The sequence below is a fragment of the Balaenoptera borealis genome, assembly GCF_965194805.1.
Source record: "Balaenoptera borealis genome assembly, chromosome: 16".
NCBI lineage: Eukaryota > Metazoa > Chordata > Mammalia > Artiodactyla > Balaenopteridae > Balaenoptera > Balaenoptera borealis.
Window position 1 is genome coordinate 31,241,521 of NC_138872.1, and position 18,455 is coordinate 31,259,975.

General features: G+C 36.8%; 1 protein-coding gene across 6 annotated transcripts in view; it reads right to left on the bottom strand.

The window, feature by feature from the left end:
- RNF24 (ring finger protein 24) overlaps window positions 1-18,455 on the bottom strand; it is a 139,368-nt gene that overhangs the window by 84,588 nt on the left and 36,325 nt on the right. The window lies entirely within an intron of this gene.

Genomic DNA, 18,455 nt, shown 5'->3' on the forward strand with positions numbered 1-18,455 from the left:
TACAAAGGAATCCCCATAAGGTTATCAGCTGATTTTCCATCAGAAACTCTTGCAGGCCAGAAGGCAATGGCACCATATATTTAAAATGATGAAAGGGGAAAACTTACAACCAAGAATACTCTACCCAGCAAGGCTCTCATTCAGATTTGACAGAGAAATTAAAAGCTTTATAGACAAGCAAAAACTCACCACCAAACCAGCTTTACAACAAATGCTAAAGGAAATTCTCTAGGTGGAAAAGAAAAGGCCACAACTAGAAATAAGAACACTATGAATGGGAAAGCTCATTGGTAAAGGCAAACATACAGTAAAGGTAGGAAATCATCCACACACAAATATAATATCAAAACCAGCAACTGTGGGAAGAGGAGAGGACAAATGCATGATACTGGAAATGCATTTGAGATTAAGAGACCAGCTACTTAAAACAATCTTGTGTATATACAGACTGCTATATCAAAACCTTATGGTAACCGCAAACCAAAAGTCTTCAATAGATACACACACAAAAAAGAAAAAGCAATCCAAACACAACACTAAAGCTATTCATCAAATCACAAGAGAAGAGAACAAAAGAGGAAGGGAAGAAAAAGACCTACAAAAACAAATCCAAAACAATCAACAAAATGGCAATAAGAACACAAGTATTGATAATTACCTTAAAGGCAAATGGTTTAAATGCTCCAACCAGAAGACACAGACTGGCTGAATGGATACAAAAACAAGACCCATATATATGCTGTCTACAAGAGTCCCACTTCAGATCTAGGGACACATACAGACTGAAAGTGAGGGAATGGAAAAATGTATTCCATGCAAATGGAAATCAAAAGAAAGTGCGAGTAGCAACACTCATCAGACAAAATAGACTTTAAAGTAAAGACTTAAAAGAGACAAAGAAGGACACTACATAATGATCAAGGGATCAATCCAAGAAGAAGATATAACAATTGTAAATATATATGCACCCAACATAGGAGCACCTCAATATATAAGGCAAATGCTAACAGCCATGAAAGGAGAAATCAACAGTAACACAATAGTAGTGGAGGAATTTAACACCCACTTACATCAATGGACAGATCATCCAGACAGAAAAGCAATATGGAAACACAGGCCTTAAATTATACATTATAGCAGATGAACTTAATTGACATTTATAGAACATTCTGTCCGAAAGCAGCAGAATACACATTCCTCTCAAGTGCACATGGAACATTCTCCAGGATAGGTCACATGCTGAGCCACAAAGCAAGCCCCAGTAAATTTAAGAAAACTGAAATAACATCAAGCATCTTTTCCGACTACAATACCATGAGATTAGAAATCAACTACAAGAAAAAACCTGTAAAAGACACAAACACGTGGAGGCTAAACAATATGTTATGAAACAGCCAATGGATCACTGAAGAAATCAAAGAGTAAATCAAAAAACACCTAGAGACAAATGAAAATGAAAACACGATGATCCAAAACCTATGGGACACAGCAAAAGCAGTTTTAAGAGGGAAGTTTATAGCAATACAGTCTTACCTCAGGAAACAAGAAAAATCTCAAATAAACACCCTAACTTTACACCTAAAGCAACTAGAGAAAGAAGAACAAACAAAACTCAAAGTTAGTAGGAGGGAAGAAATCATAAAGATCAGAGCAGAAATAAATGAAAGAGAGACAAAGAAAACAGTAGCAAAGATCAATGAAACTCAAAGCTGGTTCTTTGAAAAGAGACACAAAATTGATAATCCAGACTCCCCAAGAAAAAAAGGGACAGGGCTCAAATCAATAAAATTAGAAATGAAAAAGGAGAATTTACAACTGACATCACAGAAATACAAAAGATCTTAAGAGACTACTACAAACAACTATATGCCAATAAAATGGACAACCTAGAAGAAATGGACAAATTCTTAGAAAGGCCTAATCTTTCAAGACTGAAGTTGGAAGAAATAGAAAATACGAATAGACCAGTCACAAGTACTGAAATTGAAACTGTGATTTAAAAAGTTCCAACAAACAAAAGTCCAGGACCAGATGGCTTCACATGTGAATTCTATGAAAAATTTAGAGAAAAGTTAACACCTATCCTTCTGAAACTACTCCAAAAAATTGCAGTGGAAGGAACACTCCCAAACTCATTCTATGAGGTCACCATCACCCTGATATCAAAACCAGACAAAGATACCACAAAAAATTACAGGCCAATATCACTGATGAACATAGATGCAAAAATTCTCAACGAAATACTAGCAAACCAAATCCAACAACACATTAAAAGGATAATACATTATGATCAAGTGGGATTTATCCCAGGGATGCAAGGGTTTTTCAATATTTGCAAATCAATCAGTGTGATACACCACATTAAATTGCAGAATAAAAACCATATCATCATCTCAATAGATGTAGAAAAAGCTTTTGACAAAATTCAACACTGATTTATGATAAAACCTCTCCAGAAAGTGGGCATAGAGGGAACCTACCTCAACAAAATAAAGGCCATATATGACAAACCCACAACTAACATCATACTCAACAGTGAAAAGCTGAAAGCATTTCCTCTATGCTCAGGAAAAGACAAGGATGCCCACTCTCACCACTTTTGCTCAACATTGTTTTAGAAGTCCTAGCCACAACCTTCAGAGAAGAAAAAGATATAAAAGGAATCAAAATTGGAAAGGAAGAAGTAAAACTGTCACTATTTGTAGATGACATGATTCAATACATAGAAAATCCTAAAGATGCTGCCAGAAAACTACTAAAGCTCATCAATGAATTCGGTAAAGTTGCAGGATACAAAATTAATACACAGAAATCTCTCCTGTTTCTATACACTAACAATGAAAGATCAGAAATAGAATTTAAGGAAACAATCCCATTTACCATTGCATCAAAAAGAATAAAATATTTAGGAATAAACCTACCTAAGGAGGCAAAAGACCTGTACTCCAAAAACTGTAAGATGCTGATGAAAGAAACTGAAGATGACACAAACAGATGGAAAGATATACCATGTTCTTGGATGGGAAGAATCAATATTGTCAAAATGACTATACTACCCAAGGCAATCTACAGATCCAATGCATTCCCTATCAAATTACCAATGGCATTTTTTGGGGATCTAGAATGAAAAATCTTAAAAATCTTCTAACTGTAGGTAGGATTTAAATTTGAAGAAATCCATTTGAAAGACTATTTGGATTGCAATAAAAATGCTAAATGGGTATGCCCATTTAGAACTCAGTTGAGTCAGCAACTTAATTTATGACTCTATATTAAAGAAATGTGGACAAAGATGTATAGATATAGATATTTATTTGCAACACAATGAAATTAAGAAAGAACCAATGTTCAATATGCAAGAGGTTAAATTATGGTACATCCTAACTGTGAAATGCATCTGTTAAAAAGAGGTGGGTCTATATATTCTGATATAGACGGAGCTCCAAGAGCTATTAAGTGAAAAAAAAAGAAAAGAAAGCTGAGGAACAATAGATAAGACATAATTCCAGATATGTTATATATTAAAAATGTTATACACTTATGTATGTTTGCATTTGCATATATGTAATAATAGCTATCATTGAGTTGCATTGTTCTAAACATGCTAATAAAGTACCTCAGTTAATTCTAATAAAAAAAATAGAAGACATCAGAGGTCACTGCCTATACCTCCATCAAAAGACACGCTGGTTGCAGAAAGATAGACATACATTTCCTATTTCTCTGTCTAAATACAACTAAAAACTTTGGGCATTATATATAAAACAATGAGAAGTTGATGAGAATACTCTGAAAGATGTTGAGAAAGAGGGACACTAGCTCAGAACCTCAAAACCTAAGGAACAACATGGTAGCGGGTTCTGAGATTTCTTTTTGTCTCATATATCCCAGACTTGGAGCTGAAGAAGTTGGCAAACCAGAAATGAGAACAGGTGAAGACAAAAATAGCCCCAATAAACCTGTTCTATCTGGGCACTGGACCACAAAAAGGGTATCCTAGGAAGGCAGAAAACTTTCAGATAGTAACTGCTCTACTCCAAACATCCCAGAACTATGGCCCACCCCTACACATGCTAGCAAAGGCTAAATGGACAGCCTAGATCTCCACCCTTGCCCTAAGCCTGGGGTAGTGTCAGAAAAGGCCAAGTAGGAAGCCGGAAATTCTATCCTGCCAGGTGGTAATGAAGACCCACCTCTGCAATATCAGTGGAGACCACATGTGGAAGTTGCCTGGACTTCCACCTCTATCCAGCAGTAAAAAGTGACTGAACCCTTCCCCTCTGAGGTGGTGACAGAGGAGGTATAGTGCAGAATCAGGAGTTTACCACTACCCTGCAGCAATAAGCATTCCTACCCCTCCCAGTCAAGGAGGTATCAGTGAAAGCCCAGTGGAGAGCTGGAACTCCCAACCCTGCCCACCAATAACAAGGAGCTCCCCCACTCCCCTATGTCAACAAAGGCTGAAGGGAGAACCTGGACTTCTAGCCTCACCTGGCAGTAATGAAGTGGTGTTGTATCTTTTTCATTGCCAGAGCAGTGTCAGAGGAAGCCAGGTAACACAGAAAGTTTAAGTAAAATCCAGAAACTTATACATAATATACAAAATGTCCAGGTTTCAACTGAAAATCACTCATCATACCAAGAACTAAAAAGATCACAGACTGAATGAAAAAAAAAAAATCAACAACTGCCATAACTGAGATGACAGAAATGTTAGAATTTCTAACAAAGATTTTAAGGCAGCTATCATAATGATATTACAACAAGCAGTTACGAACATGCTTGAAACAAATGAAAACATGGAAAAATCTCAGCAAAGAAAATGAAAACACTAATTTGAAAAGATATATGCACCCCAAATGTTCACAGCAGCATTATTTACAGTAGCCAAGATATGAATGCAACCTAAGTGTCCCTCAGCACACGAATGGATAAAGAAAATGTGGCATACACACACACACACACACACACACACACACACACACACACACACACACAATGGAATATTTCTCAGCCATTAAAAAAGAATGACATTCTGCCATTTGCAGTATCATGGATGGACCTAGAGGGAATTATGCTTAGTGAAATAAGTCAGAAAAAGACAAATACTGTATGTTATCACTTATATGTGGAATCTAAAAAATAAAACAAATGAATGTATAGAACAAAACAGAAACAGGCTCACAGATATAGAGAACAAACTAGTGGTTACCAGTGGGGAGGGGAAAGGAGGGAGGAGCAAGATAGGGGTATGGAATTAAGAGACACAAACTACTATGTATAAAATAAATAAGCAACATACAGCACTGGGAAATATAGTCAGTATTTTGTAATACCTTTAAATGGAGTATAATCTATAAAGATATTGAATCACTATGTTGTACACCTGAAACTACTATTGTAAATCAACTACACTTCAATGACAAGAAAAGAAAACACTGGAAAAAAAAAAAAAAAGAAAGTCTCAGCAAAGAAGACCAGAGAAGAACAAAACAAAAATTTTAGAACTGAAAAATACCACAACTGAAATAGAAAATTCAGTGGATGGGCTCAGCAAGAGAATGAAAGGGAAAGAAGGAAGTGTCAGTGACCTAAAAGAATAATAGAAACTACTCAATCTGAACAACAGAGAGAAAATAGATTGAAGGAAAAATGAACAGAGCCTCAGGGACATGTGGGACTATAATAAAAATTTAACATTCATGTCACTGAATTCCCAGGAGAGGAGAAAGAGGGCAGGGCTGAAAAAGTACTCAAAGAAATGCTAAAAACTTCCAGAATTTTGCAAAAGACAGAAATGTATAAATTCAAGAAGATGAGCAAACAGAATAACCGCCCCCCCTGCCAAATCTACACCAAGACACATCCAGTCAAACTTATTAAAACTAAAGGAAAAAAAAGAAACACCTTGAAAGCAACCAGAGACAAATATGTATTATCTTTAGTGGAAAAACAGTTTGAAAGAGAGTAGATTTCTCATCAGAAATGATAGAGGCCAGAAGGAGGTGACACAACATTTTTCAAGTGCTGAAAGAAAAGAAGTGTCAACCCAGAATCCTATATCTGATGAAAATATCCTTCAGGAATAAAATAGGAAATCAGGACCTGCTTACATGAAGGAAAACAAAGAGAATATGTTGCCAGCAGACCTACTCTGAAAGAATGACTATGGGCAATCACTATGTGTCCTACAACTGTTAAATAAATTTAATTTGGCATTAAGAAACTCACAAAAAAGAAAGCTCCAGGCCCAGATAATTTTACCAGAGAATTCTACCAAATGTTTAAAGAAGAATTAACACCAATTCTTGACAATGGCTTCCTGAAAATAGAATGGAACATTTCTCAACTCATTTTTAAAAAAATAAACTTATTTATTTATTTTTGGCTGTGCTGGGTCTTTGTTGCTGCACACGGGCTTTCTCTAGTTGCAGCGAGCAGGGCTACTCTTCGTTGTGGTGTGCATGCTTCTCACTGCGTTGGCTTCTCTTGTTGCAGAGCACAGGCTCTAGGAGTGTGGGCTTCAGCAGTTGTGGCACGAGGGCTCAGTAGTTGTGGAGCACAGGCTTAGTTGCTCCGCAGCATGTGGGATCTTCCCAGACTAGGGCTCAAACCCATGTCCCCTGCATTGGCAGGTGGATTCTTAACCCCTGTGTCACCAGGGAAGCCCTCAACTCGTTTTTTGAAGCTAGTGTTAACCCTGATAGCCAAACTAGATAAGGTCAGTGTCTCATGAATACAGACACAAAAATTCTTAACAAAATATTAACTAGTAGAATTCAGCAATATATAAGAAGTTTTACACCATGACCAACTAGGGTTTATTCTAGGGATGCAAAGTTAGTTTAATATTTAAAAAAATATATAATCCACCATATTAAATGGCTAAAGAAGGAAAAAAAATCACATGATCATATCAACTGATGAAAAAAACAAGTGTCTGACAAGATTCAATACTCATTCATTATAAGAACTCCCAGAAATATAGGAATAGAAGGGAACTTCCTGACTTTATAAAAAGCATCTACAAATAACAAACAAAAAAATCAAACAACAACAACAAATACGTGTGCTAAAATGTAGCAAGCCACACGGACTTCCCTGGTAGTGCAGTGGTTAAGCATCCGCCTGCCAATGCAGGGGACATGGGTTCAATCCCTGGTCTGGGAAGATCCCACATGCTGTGGAGCAACTAAGCCTGTGTACCACAACTACTGAGCCTGCACACTAGAGCCCGTGAGCCACAACTACTGAGCCCGTGTGCCACAACTACTGAGCCCGTGTGCCACAACTACTGAAGCCTGCGCACCTAGAGCCTGTGCTCTGCAACAAGAGAAGCCACTGCAATGAGAAGTCCACACACCGCAACGAAGAATAGCCCCCGCTTGCCATAACTAGAGAAAGCCCACACGCAGCAACGAAGACCCAATGCAGCCAAAAATAAATAAAATTTAAAAAAAAATGTAGTAAGCCACAAATGGGATGAAGGAGAAAAATGAAGCAAAGAAAAACTCTTATCATTTCAACAAAATCTAGAAAGGAAATAAAAAGGGGGAGTAGTCATAAGAGAGCAAATGAAAGAAATATAAAATAAAATGGCAGTAACAAGATCTAAAGTTAATTATCAGAAAAAATGTCTCCCTATTAAAAGAGACTCTAAGACTACATAAATACAATTATCAGCTATAAGCTGTTTGTAAGAAAACATGTAAAATGATTCTAAGAAATTTTTAAATGAAGGTGGCAACACAAAAACGAAGAAAAATATAGCTGGCAAATATTATCAGAAAAAGTAGGAATGCCAATTTTAAAAAGAGTAGAAATGAAGGCAAAAAAAGTTATATAGGACAATGATTTTTTTTTTAATGTTATCTATTTATTTATTTATTTTTGGTTGTGTTGGATCTTCATTGCTGCACACAGGCTTTCTCTAGTTGCGGTGCGTGGGCTTCTCATTGTGGTGGCTTCTCTTGTTGTGGAGCACGGGCTCTAGGCACATGGGCTTCAGTAGTTGTGGCACGTGGGCTCAGTAGTTGTGGCTTGTGGGCTCTAGAGCACAGGCTCAGTAGTTGTGGCGCATGGGCTTAGCTGCTCCACAGCATGTGGGATCTTCCCGGGCCAGGGCTCGAACCCGTGTCCCCTGCATTGGCAGGTGGATTCTTAACCACTGCACCACCAGGGAAGTCCCGACAATGATGTTTTATAGTGATTAAAAAATTAGATACATACATAAAACCAAATAAAGTGTAACAGACACAAAACTTAATAAAGCATCAAAATACAGAAACAAAGTTTATTAGAAACACAGAATTTGGTAAAAACATAATCATTGTGGGAGCCTAATATACCTCTCTTAGACTTTAATGGGTCACAAAAAGAAAAAAAAAAAAAGAGAGACAGACAGAATACAAACAATACCATTACCAGATAATAAACATATATTTAGAACTTTGTGTCTTTTAAAGTGAATCTGGAACATCTACATTTAGATAAACTGATTTTTTATAATGTCATAAGGAACATTCAGAAGAGTAGAAATAGGCCACATTCTGTGACTACGACACAATAAAATTAACTCAACAGTAAGAAAGATAAAGAAAACTAACTACTAGGAAATTCAAAAGATAATCTGAAATGACTTGAGTCCAAGAGGTAGGGAGAACAAATTATAGACTATTTAGAAATTGATCACATTGGGGGAAAAATTCTTGTGCTGAGAAAAAAATACATAATCTTCAATACATGTATTATCTATCTAAAATGGATTATGAAAATAAATGAACAAAAATTCACTGTAGAAGCCAGAAAAAGGACAAATCAAACAAAATAAACCAGAAGAAGGGGTTAATAAAGGTCAAACAAAAATATATGAATGAAAACAAACCAAAAAACCCAGAAGGGAATTGAAATCAACCAACAAACCAACAAAATATTAAGAATGAGGGGCTTCCCTGGTGGCGTAGTGGTTGAGAGTCCACCTGCCAATGCAGGGGATGTGGGTTCGAGCCCTGGTCTGGGAAGATCTCACATGCCGCGGAGCAGCTAGGCCCGTGTGCCACAGCTGCTGAGCCTGAGCTCTGGAGTCTGCGAGCCACAACTACTGAGCCCATATTCTACAACTACCGAAGGTTGTGCGCCTAGAGCCCGTGCTCCGCCACCACAATGAAAAGCCCGCACACTGCAATGAAGAGTAGCCTCCACTCGCCACAACTAGAGAAAGCCTGCGCACAGCAACGAAGACCCAGTGCAGCCCAAAAATAAATTAAATAAATAAATTTATAAAAAAACATTAAGAATGAGAAAGAGCTAAAAACTATTGACATGCTGAGATTAAAAAAACATCTATAAGAGAATTCACTTAAATCTAGATTAAATGTACGATTTTATAGAAATATAAATAACCAAAACGGGCTCAAGAAGAAATTCGGAAAATATAGAACTCTGTCTTCACAAAAAGGCCCCAGATCCTGATGGCAATCGAAGTGGAACTCCATCTAAATTTGTACAGATTAATTCCTCTGCTATATAAATTGATCCAGAGTATAGAAAAGAACAAACAGAAAGATGGAAAGTATTCCAACCCATTTAAAGACTTAAGCATAATCTTGAAACCAAAACCAAAACTACACAGTGGAATTCAAAAACTTGAGGCCTATGGGCTGAATCTGACCTGTGAAGATGTTTTGTTTGGCCTATACAAAGTTCTAAATGTTGAGATAGTTTAAACTGGGGAGATTTAGCATAAAATTTGCAATTTTCCAGCTTTACATGGAAAAAGATCAGAAGATCTGATAACTCTGGGCTTTATTCTTGCATGGCAACAATTGCTTAGTGCTGAGTGGCCTTGGGGGGCTTCCAAGCTGCCATGTTGTTGCACAATTGGGAGGAGATCTTACAGACTAGTATTGAGTGCAACCCTGGGCCTAGGTCAGCATGCTTTCATTCGTCACTATGTTCACCATCGCTTATCACTTCCTAAGTCTGAACCAAATGTTGGTGGTCACTTATTGTGCTTATGCTGTTATTTTTCTCAACGAATATAAATATTTCTACCTCTATCAAAAAACCAAAATAAAAGAAACTGAGGACTGCACAATTTTGTTTTCTACCCAGTGTACTCAAATGATTCAATTTCCTGCCTGATGCTGTTGCCTTGTCGGCACTGAGTTTGTGCCCCTGCTTTATGGTTTCTAATCTTTGATTTCCCTGCATCAGATTGCAGAAATACTCATATTCCTTTCTAATATGTAGATGTTTTGCATCTCAAATTTAAATGTTTAAGCCATCTTGAATCTATGGCATGGAAAAAGGATCTAAAACTGTTTTTCCAAATGGTTAGTCATTTGTTCCAATAGCATTTATAAAATTCTTTCTCCACTGTTTTAAAATTATACTTTTTTCACAGTCACTTTTTATACATGCCTGGGTCTGTTTCTGGATTTTGTAGTCTGTTCTTTTTTTTCTATCCATGATGTCCTGAATCAGTACTCAATGTTTTGTTTTAATATAACTTTAGCATACCAACAATTCATACACGATAGGAAAATTTACTTCCATCATTACTCTTTCTTTTTAATACTTACAAGCCTATTCTTACACAATCTTTTTCAGATAAATAATTTTAAAAATATCCTGTTGGGAAGCTGATTGAAAGTATATTAAATTTATAGCTTACTTTAGGGAGAATGGGTCTTTATATACAGGCACACGATATGTTTTTCATGTATTCTAGTCTTACTTTATGGCTCTCAGTAGATTCACATAGCTTCAGTCATACAGGTTTTATACTTTTCTTTAGTTTATTCCCAGTTTTATTGTATGTATTTTTGTTACTGTTATGATCGGGATTTTTTTTTCCATTATATTTTCTGAGCTGGTTATTCCTGGCATGGAGAAAAGCTACTGCTTTTTGTATATTTATTTTGGAGCCTAACCTGGAAAAACTTTTAGGGCAGGTGCAACTAACTGCCTGCATAAAAATAAATCTTAATAAAGCACCCACAGAACATTCAGCTCTGAGCAGTGAGTACTCCATGAAAAACTAGCTGCAAAAAATACACCAAGTCAACTGAACACAGTGACTTTCTATAGTGACTTTTTACTTATATATCACTTAAAATAATTATAAAAGATACATATCACCAAATATAACTTTTGTTTTGAACTAGCTGATCTAGAGATCATCTTTCTGGCAACAAAATAGCAAACTGGCAATTTGTCTCTCAAGACCTTGCCCAAACAGGACAGTGCCAAAACACTGTGCTTTAGAAGATGTAATCGTTTTATTTTCTAATATAACCAAAGGTGGTCTTGTGAACAAACTGTAAGTTTGAGAAAACCAGGACACGTCCCTGTTTTATTCAGTTAGAGTATAGAAACTAATTGCAGAAGAGATCTTTCTCTCAGACCTATGACTGAGTTTCAGTTAATGAGTTACAGTGTGGCCTCACTGGACTGGCCAGTACCTGGCCCTACTGCAATAACCTGAGCCTGAGAGAATTAGATGGCAGGTTCTATGCCTGTATTAACAGTCAGGGGTTGATATGGAGCCTCTGCAGCTCAGCCTATAGCTGACTGGTCTGCACCATATCAGTGGCCACTAAAACTGCAAACACATCTATTATTAGTTGGATTTGGTATATTTCACTACTAAAGAATAAAAGCATTTGCTTGAATATGCATAAATTTTCCCTGGAAAGATATTGAAATTGATAACATGAGCTGTTTTTGGTGAAGGGACAAGGAACCTAGAGAGGACAGAGTCTTTTCATATATATATATATATATATATATATATATATATATATATATATATAATATATATATATGCACACACACATACACACACACATATATGTGTATATATATCCTTTTATATCTTTTAAATTTAAAGTAAAAATAAAATCTGTGATATATTTGACCAATATTTATCTACAGCTGCATATGAAAGCTAACAAGGACAATGGTAGTAAAGGATTTACAGAGAGAAAGTGTTAGTACAAGTCCATCTATATAGAAGCATAGATTATATATGTATAGAATTAAGCATACAATTAACGCATGTATGTGGAACCTAGAAAAATGGTACAGATGAACCGGGTTGCAGGGCAGAAGTTGAGACACAGATGTAGAGAACAAACGTATGGACACCAAGGGGGGAAAACTGCGGTGGGGTGGGGATGGTGGTGTGCTGAATTGGGCGATTGGGATTGACATGTATACAGTGATGTGTATAAAATTGATGACTGATTAAAAAAAAAAAAAGAATTAAGCATACATTTCCTGCCATTTCCAGTGTGTGCCAGTTAATGTCAAACACTTAGGTGCCCCGGAAAGCACCCCTACACCAGGAAGAATACTTCAACTGTAGCAGAGAAACACTTTTAAAAACCACTTATGTTTATTCTAACTCTAAATTCACCAAAGTTATACACTTTTAAATTCTGTTTTCCTCACATGACTCCCCTGGTCAACATTCAAGTTTACCTGAAAATTCTATTTCTCATGGCAAATCTATAAATCGGCAGTTTTGTGAGCTTTCGTTAGCAAGATTTTCCTAGGCCTCAGTTATCCCTGAGTAAAGGTAAGGTTGCATTTCTGTATGTGTGGAGGCCCAGATCCTGGAATGCGCCAACTCAGGTGGAGTTTCTGTACTGAGATGTTTTGCTCCTGAATACCTAAGCTACCACTCCTGCATCACTACCTCACTTCCTTCAAAGTGCTCCAGTCTCTACCACTTACATTTCAGAAGTTTCCTCTGCATTCCCAGTCTTTTATAACTTTCTCTGGTACTTGTCTGTTGAAAATTCTTCTCAGGTATCAGGGTTCAAAAATCTTTTTTATCTTCAAAAGGCAGACAGCTAGGCAAGATAATTGCCTGGTGTTTTGTAAATATTTCCCTACTATATCTTCTACTATTTGAGTTGCAAAGTCTGAGGTCATTCTTATCTTTTATTCTCCAGAGAATAGTTCTTCCTTTCCAGTTGAAAGGGAGGAGATATGGGGATATATGTATATGTATAGCTGATTCCCTTTGTTATAAAGCAGAAACTAACACACCATTGTAAAGCAATTATACTCCAATAAAGATGTTGATAAATAAATAAATAAATGAATAAATAAATAAATAAATAAATAAATAAACTGGTAGGTAGGTATATGGGTATACTGTCTTTAAGTGCCAAATCTGGAAAATAAGTACGTCATAAAATCTCAATCTGTAGGCAAAGGTCTATTTTTCTCTTCAATAACTTCTTCAATTATTCTTTTACTGAGGCTTCCTCCTATTTGCAATCCACTCCCATCCTCCCAATTATTTAGAGGAGATTTGCATAAGAAAAAACTAAGTTTACAGGATTTGTTATAACCTATTTGTCTATTCCATTTGTATTTTAATCTGGATCTTTCCATCCCAGTTAGCTTCAATTTTACTGACTGCTCTATTATTTTGATGCCATTTTTTTCCCTTAAGGGATGTTGTAAATTTCTTTATACTTTTTATCACAGTGCTTTAGGTTTTTGTTTTGTTTTTAAATTCTAACCAATTTCTTTTAATAGTCTTTGTGTTTTTTATTCTTTTCAGCCTTATTATTGACAATTCCATTCCTTCGGCAATTTTTTTTTTCTTCTGTTTCTTCTATTACCATTGCTTTCTCTGGGTTTGTACACAGCTTTTCTCTTTTTTTGGTATTGCCAAAGTTCTAAAACCAAGCCTGAGGTGCTATCTTTGTTTATCATAACTGAAGTTTGTCTTCTTAAACATTTTTAATTTCAGATGTCTGTTATTTTGGTGGGTCTATTTTTACTCTGCCATAGTTAGCTCCATAAAGACTTTCCCTCCATTTCTGTGTAATTATAAAGTCTTTATTTTCAATTTGAATCATTCCATAAGATCTTTATGAGACTTCACTTTGATGATGGGTAAAGGGTTCAGACCTGATGTCTTGTATTCCCTGTGGACTTCTATCCCAGGCACAACCATACATGCACTGTAATCTCACAAATAATCTGCTTATTAGCCTTTAACTATTGACTTCTATTTAATTCACAGTCTTGTGATTAAGAATTTTTTTTTAAATTTATTTTTGGCTGTGTTGGGTCTTTGTTGCTGCGCACAGGCTTTCTTTAAGTTGCGGCGAGTGGGGGCTACTCTTCATTGCGGTGCGTGGGCTTCTCATTGTGGGGGCTTCTCTTGTTGTGGCGCACAGGCTCTTAGGTGTGCGGGCTTCAGAAGTTGTGGCTCGTGGGCTTTGAAGTGAAGGCTCAGTAGTTGTGGCGCACGGGCTTAGTTGCTCCGCGGCATGTGGGATCTTCCTGGACCAGGGATCGAACTGTGTTCCCTGCATTGGCAGGCGGATTCTTAACCCCTGTGCCACCAGGGAGGTCCCTAAGAATTGAACTCTTAAGAGTATGGGTTGTAGGAAAAAGAGCACAGGGTAATGCTGAAATAGGGGGAGGATGAAATGAAAGACAAGTTGTAAGGGAGAAAAATACTCTTAGGTTGAACTTCACATCATAATTACACCAAGGTAGTGAAAAGAAATAAGAAGCAATGAGCAGTTCTCATCCTCAATATGAAATAAACCCTAGGTGTAATACCTGTTTAACTTTAGTAAAAAGCTGATTCTTCCCCCCCAACAAAACAACAAATCAAAATGCAATAGGAGGGAATTCCCTGGCAGTCCAGTGGTTAGGACTCTGTACTTCCACTGCAGGGGGCATGGATTTGATCCCTGGTCGGGGAACCAAGATCCCGCATGTCACGCGGTGCAGCCAAAAAAAAAAAAAAAAAAAAGCAATAGGAAAGCAATGCCTACATTACTCAAACCGTACTCTAATTACATGTGAATGTTTAATTTTCAACATCTCTCAAGTTTGATGAATGGGCCAGTGAGTAGAATCGGATCTTATTCTCCATTAATGGCTTATCATCTCCTGGTTCTTGTACAGGTGGGCATAATAGACACTTGCAGAGCACAAAACAAATATAATTCGTAAAAATTTGATTAAGTGCTTCTAGGTGCTGGAGTAAACAGTATTTACTGTTGATGTAATGTTAATCTATTTATTTATTGGGATTAATATAAAGATGGATCATGAAAAGAAAAATCCTTAATATGAAATATTTTGAAAAAATTTTTGATTGGGTAATAGATATGTTATTTGAGAAATGTTTATATCCTTTCTGTTCCTTCAAGAAAACCAACCTATGTTGTTTAAGAATCAGTATTGATGTTGGTATAGCTTCTTATCACGTGACATGGGTTATTGTTTTTGTTTTGGTATGTTGTTCATGGTCATGAACTCTTATATTTTGAATATCCAAAAAAAAAAAAAAAAAGAAAACCAACCTGATTGGAAAGAAGGAATTAAAATTATTATTTACAGATGATAGTAAAATAAAGACCATTAAAAGAACAAAAAAAGGATACTAATAAATATACACAATATATATTAAGAATATATGAAAGATACAAAAGAAGATGTGAATAACTGAAAAGATGTATCTGTTTCTTGGTTGTGGAAACGCAATATTACAAAGATGTCAATTTTCCTTAAATCTATAAATTTAATGCAGACACAGTAAAAAAATACTGACAATTTGGCTCTTTCTAGAGAGAGGAGGGTGGTTAGAGAAGCTAATTCTAGTTCAACAGGAAAAATGAAAATGAGAGACTAGCCAGAAATATTCCAAAAAAGAAAAACCTGTGTTATTACCACATGAATTGACAGGTTAACAGGACAGAATACAGATACAGTAGTTCGTCATAGCTGCTGTTTGCCAATATCTTCAGCTTTCCATCTAGGCACATGTATGACTACACTTCCTGGCCCTCTTATAGTGGGTGAGGCCATGTAATGAATACTCGTCGATGAGTTGTAAAGGGAATCAATATTTGTTACTTTCAGGCTAAACAATATTTATTGATGGTGTGAGACTCTCCAGAGCCCTCTTTTCCTTAGCCATGACAACTGGCAATGTTCAAGATGGTGGCAGCCTAATGTTAGCCTAAGTTTTTGAGTAAGGAGATGTGGCGTAGAGCCCCTAGCTGACCAAAAGGAAAGACATTTCTTGTTGTTACAAGCCACTAAGATTTTGAGGTTGTTTGTGACTAAGGCATAACTTAGCCTATCCTGGCGGATATAAGAAAGTTGAAGAGCAGCCCACATTCAAGCAGAAATCTAATATGTCATAAAGTTGATATTACCCATTAGTGAGAGTAAGCACTCTCACATTATCAGTGAAACTGTCAATCAGTAAAATTGTCAGCCTCCATGAGAACAACTTAGCAAAATTATACAGGGACTTACCCAGTGACCCAGCAATTCCACATTTAGTAATTTATCTTTCAAATGTGCTTACATGTGTACTCAAAGTGTTCTTGGAGAAACAGCAGTGAACAGTCTTGAAGCAGGATCTTAGCACCCTGCCCAGAAATTGAACCTGAGTAGCCTGGATGAAAAACCAGAAATCCTAGCCACTAGTCCACCAGGCGCTAGAGGTTAGAAGCAAAGTTGCCTTGGTTCTTGCCTCGTTTGAAAGCAAGCATGTTTCAAGGAGGCAAAAACTGTAAAAACAGGTACAAAGTTTATTATTAGAAGCACAGCACAACATGTGGGAGAGCACACAGAGAAGCAGTTCACTTATTTAAGGCAGAAGCAAAACAGGAATACACACCCAGAGAGAAAGGGTTTGGGCATCCTTCCTAATGAGGAGGAATGCAGTAAAAAGGTGTTTAAATCATTTATATAGGGGCAGTTCTTCTGGATCTTTGTTTTCCTCTGGCCAATTATCTCACTTCTTTTCCACATCCGACCTGCCCTAGGACCCTTCCCTATATGCATGCGCATCTTTTTGTCAAGATGAATTCCAGCACAAAGGCTAAATGGAGTATGGCCACACATATTATGGGATGATGCCCCCTCCCTTTTTGACCCCTGAGGAGCCTTCTTGTGCGTGTGTAGTCGGGGGCGTTTCCTTGACCTCAGGAGTGATAGATGTGGTCCTCTTATCTCTTTATTCCAGCAGATCTCAACTCCTGGCATTAATTTTGTCCTTGGAGTGTCTAGGGAAAAGAAAGTTCCAATTTACTCTGCTTGACAAACTCCAGCTGCTCAGCCCAGAGGCCCATCTACTGCCTACCTTAAATGACACACATGTACCAAGGTCTTCTTTCCAGCCTTGCTTGTAATAGCAACAGGTTGAAAGCAATCTAAATATGCAACTGGTTAAGTTATAGTATATAACCATAATTTAATTTTGCAATTGTTAAAAAAAATGCTCTGGATCTATGGATGTGCCGATTTGGCACAGTTTCCATTATAATATTGTTAAGTAAATAAAACAAAAACAAGGTACAGAACAGTATATGTGGCATATTACTATCAATGTAAAAAGAATGAAGAGAGAAGCTAGTTTTGTATATGCCTAAGAAGTCTCTGGAAGGGAACATAAAAAACTGGTACCAGTGATTGTCTCTGACAGGGCTGGGAGAAGACTGACTTTTCACTGAATATTTGTTTATGATACCTTTTGTATTTTATAGCACGTACACATATTACATATTACTTATTAAGGAGAATAAAATAAAAATCTAACTGTAAATGGGAATAGAAAAAAGGTTCCCTGTGTTGTTTGTGAAGATTTGTAAGGCTTTTTCAAACTTCATTCTTTTCAGAAGACTTGGTTGAAAACCCTGGCCTTTTCTGCATAGATTTGGTGAGGAAAATTTTCCTCAAAGATTATTAGATATTTCATAAATATCCTGTAGCTATCTGTCTTAAATCAACATTTGCTTAGATAAGGCAATTATTGAATGATAATTTAAATTCCTCCTTTACAATTACGTATATATAAATTGTTTCTTCTCTGAGTTGTCTAATGTCTCTAGAACAATGTTAAAAATAATATTAAGAATGGACATTCCTGTCTTATTCATAATCTAATGAGATTGCTATTTTATCAGTAAATAGGATGTGTATAGCTTGAGACACACATACATATACACAAACACACTTACCATGTTAAGAAGTTTCCATCTATTTCTAATAAACTACTTTTTACTGAATTGGAAAATGCATCCTTTGAGGATAACAGAGATTTCACTCATTCATTTTATCAACTCAGTAACAATTAGTCTTTTTAATATTTCTCTCTACTCAAAAAAGCACTTGAGGAGACGTCCCTGGTGGCGCAGTGGATAAGACTCTGCACTCCCAATGCAAGGGGCAAGGGTTTGATCCCTGGTTGGGGAACTAGATCCCACATGCATGCTGCAAGTAAGAGTTCGCATGCCACAACTAAGGAGCCCGCATGCCGCAACTAAGGAGCTGGCGAGCCACAACTAAGGAGCCTGCCTGCCACAACTAAGGAGCCCAGTGCCACAACTAAGGAGCAGGCAAGCCAAAACTAAGGAGCCCTGGAGCCGCACCTAAGGAGCCCGCCTGCCGCAACT